This window comes from Callorhinus ursinus, unplaced genomic scaffold (genome assembly GCF_003265705.2).
Source record: "Callorhinus ursinus isolate GAN/ISIS: 27379988/994484 unplaced genomic scaffold, GSC_fseal_2.0 scaffold80, whole genome shotgun sequence".
In the NCBI taxonomy this organism is placed as follows: domain Eukaryota; kingdom Metazoa; phylum Chordata; class Mammalia; order Carnivora; family Otariidae; genus Callorhinus; species Callorhinus ursinus.
The window spans coordinates 4,262,958-4,266,572 of NW_027397142.1; the positions used below are offsets into that span (position 1 = coordinate 4,262,958).

The 3,615-nt window shown below is 48.8% G+C and overlaps 1 pseudogene; it reads right to left on the reverse strand.

Moving 5' to 3' along the window:
* Nucleotides 1-2,122: 2,122 nt before the first annotated feature.
* LOC112815907 (large ribosomal subunit protein eL19-like) lies at nucleotides 2,123-2,712 on the reverse strand (annotated as a pseudogene).
* Between the last annotated feature and the right edge of the window lie 903 nt (nucleotides 2,713-3,615).

Sequence of the window (3,615 nt, forward strand, 5' to 3'; positions counted from 1 at the left end):
GTTTCATATAATATATTGAGCAAGATAGACTATATCATTAAGGTAATTTCACTCTGCTTTTTATTTTTATTTATTTTTTTAAGATTTTATTTATCTGACAGAGAGAGACACAGCGAGAGAGGGAACACAAGCAGGGGGAGTGGGAGAGGGAGAAGCAGGCTCCCCGCGGAGCAGGGAGCCCGATGCGGGGCTCGATCCCAGGACCCCGGGATCATGACCTGAGCCGAAGGCAGACGCTTAACGACTGAGCCACCCAGGCGCCCCTTCACTCTGCTTTTTAAAAAGCTTTGTTTATGGTGGTTACTACTGAATGTATAAGCACACGTGAGGCTCACACCCTGAGCCTGTGGGACAGTGCCCATCTCCATCCTCCGGGCGAGAACGGGTTGGCGGGTGGCCGAGTATTGAATCTCGATGGTGGCTGCAGGAAGCTCTAGGGGAAGCGGCTTGTCTGGACTCAGGGGAGGGGTAGCTGCGTTGGTTTGGGGACATGCTGTGTCCACATGGAAGGGCCTGCCATTCACGGAGGGTCCGCTCAGAGCTAATCTCACCGTGGAGTGTCACTTTTTGAACACTTTGAGTAGACGAGGAAAGAAAAGAATAAATTTGCACATGCTTTTATAAGAAGAGCAGGGCAAGGGTTTCATTTTCCCCGTCAAAGTTTTCCCAAGCAGCCAACGCTCACATCTGCCTCTTTGTGAGCCCAAGGCCAGCGCCCGGCCCTGCCCAGCAGTCCGAGGGAGCGAGACAAGAGACTGGGGCCCCACCGGCACCACCAGCCCAGTTCCATGGGTGGAGCACGGCCCAGGCAGGTGTCAGCTGGTGAGCCCGGCCCTGGCCAGCCACCAGGGTACTGAAGATGCCGGCTCGGCTCAGCCCCCATGTGGTTCCGCTCTGCGATGCCCAAAAAGTGGGGGAAGGAAGCTGACCATCAGTAGAGGAGACAAGATACCAGTGGGGGAGCAATGGGCAGAAGAGTTGCAAGGACACAGCAATCTGGCGATGAGTGGTGAAGAGGCAGCAGGTGCCCCGGAGAGAGGACCAGGGCAGGCGCGGGCGAGGCCGGAAGAGGGGCTCAGATCGGGAGCTGCTTCGGGGCCAGACCCTCATGACTCTGCTCTGGGCTCCCAGTGCCAGGGACATTAAACCCAAACTATGTACAGTCGGGTCTCACTAGTCACCGTGCCTACTCATGTTCTAGAAAGTTGCTGACTCAGGGACAGCCAGGCCGTGGCTCCCAGGAGACACACGGCGCTGGGTTCCTACAAGGCTCTGGTCACAACATTTTCGTCAGCTGGAGAGCACAGCATCTTATTTATGTGTGTTTCTGCTTAAGACACTTCATGGGATACACACGGTCGGCTCACTAAGGCCCCACTCACGCCAACAGCAGCACTGTGACTCGGCCTCAGGAAGCTTCCCTAACACATGCGTTTCCCCTGTGGGCACAAGCAGCCTCTCGGGTTCAGGAACCCCAGACGGCACGCAGCCCCAACCCCGGCGGCTGCTGAACAGGGAAACACCAGCATGAACATGACATGGAAAACAGGCGACACTAACTAGACCTCGAAAGGGACACCCGTTCACAGCATGCGCTGAAACCAGAAAGCAGAGCTGGAAAGGGGAGGCCAGGCAGCTCGACCGCGTGCAGCCCTGCGCACGTCCGGGAGCACCCCCCGAACGCTGTCCCCTACTGAGTCTGGGGTTACAGGTGAATCTTGGCAAGTAGGTAAATTCACAAATAGGGAATCCGTGAATAATGAGGAACTGATTGGTCTGACTGTCTTTGGTGTTCTTTTCTCATTACAAAACATTGCACTGAGAAAATTCCTTAAATAAATAGAAGTATAGAAAAAAGAAACCAACCATCACGTTTTACTTCAATTCAGTCTTTGATTTATGCTCCTACATAGAAATCAAAGAAAGAGATTTTATGGTATGTGTATAATTTTTCCTGCATTTTTTACTTTATCTCATCAGCTTGTCTCCATGAAAAATATTCTTTAAAAATAGTTTTTAAAAACAACTAATTTTTTTTTGAAGCAGATAAAGGTTGGTTTTATTGAATAACTGATCTGTGTTACTGCCGAGGCCACTATGTACAGACAAAAGAGAGGCAGTTTTACTTCTTCGTGTCTGCCTCCTTGGACAGAGTCTTGATGATTTCCTCCTTCCTGGCCTGGAGCTGGTCTTCACGGCGCTTGCAAGCCTCCTTGGTCTTAGATCTGCGGGCCTCAGCCTGGTCAGCCAGAAGCTTCTTGCGAGCCTTGTCGGCTTCAGCTTGTGAACATGTTCCATGAGAATCCGCTTGTTCTTGAACATGTTACGCTTCACTTTCAGGTACAGGCTGTGACACATGTGGCGGTCGATCTTCTTAGACTCACGGTATCTTCTGAGCAGCCGGCATAGAATGCTCATCCTCCTCAGCCAGGTGACCTTCTCAGGCATTCGGGCATTGGCAGTACCTTCTCTCTTACCAACGCCCATATGTCTGCCCTTGCGGCGGGCCAAAGTGTTTTTACAGCACCGAGCCCGGGAATGGACAGTTGCAGGCTTCCGGATGATCAGCCCATCTTTGATCAGTTTTCGGATCTGCTGACGGGAGTTGGCATCGGCGATTTCATTGGTCTCGTTGGGGTCCAACCAGACCTTCTTTTTGCCACAGCGGAGGACACTGGAGGCAAGCCTCTTCTGAAGCCTGAGCACACCCATGGCTGCCTAAAAACAGCTAATTTTTTATTACAAAAATAATAAATGATCACTGTAAGAACACTTGAAACACAGGAGGAAGTACAAAAAAAGGAAATTAAAATTGTTGCTGTTCCCTCCTCACCTTTAAGAGACAGCCAGTTGAGAATTCTGTATATTTCTTACAGTATTTTCATACTACTGAAATGATATTATTAATGCCAGCTAACATGTATTGAGTATTTATACTCACCAGGCAATTTGAAATGTATAAAATGTAATCCTTGCAACACCCGCATGTCTGAGATGTTATTCCTCCCACTTCACAGATCAGGAGGGTGAGGCTTGGACAGGTTAATTAGCCTGTTAGTCACTTCATCTGTGATTAGTTAAAACCACACCACTAGTGAACTGTTGAAGCCGGACTTCGAACTCTGCCCCTTAGGCTCCAGCAGCACTGTAACCGACCGCACTGCCCCTCGAGGGTCCGCGTGTGGTGATGACGGGGTGTGTGGTACACCTCAGTGTTCTTGAAAGACACAGAGCCTCTAACTTACTTAACCATCTCGTCATTGTTTCATACTTGCGCTGTTCACAATTTTCACTTTTAGGAATAAAGCCCAGTTACATACACTAACAATGACTGTGCATAATTCCAGACTCCTCCACATGGAAATTATCTCAAGACTTTTGATAAATAGTACAAATTTAATTTCCAAAAGTTAATACCAGAGTGGCAGAATTTTCACCTCTTGACATTATTGTGTGTTTTTTTTTTTGTAGTTTTGACAGTTTGATCGGAAGAGGGTGTAATTACATTATTATTTCGTATAGGACTTGTTTTATAATTTACTTTGTAATGGCACTGACAACGTGCAAAAGTCATCATGGGGTTTCTGCAGACGACACACATGGAATGAACAAACG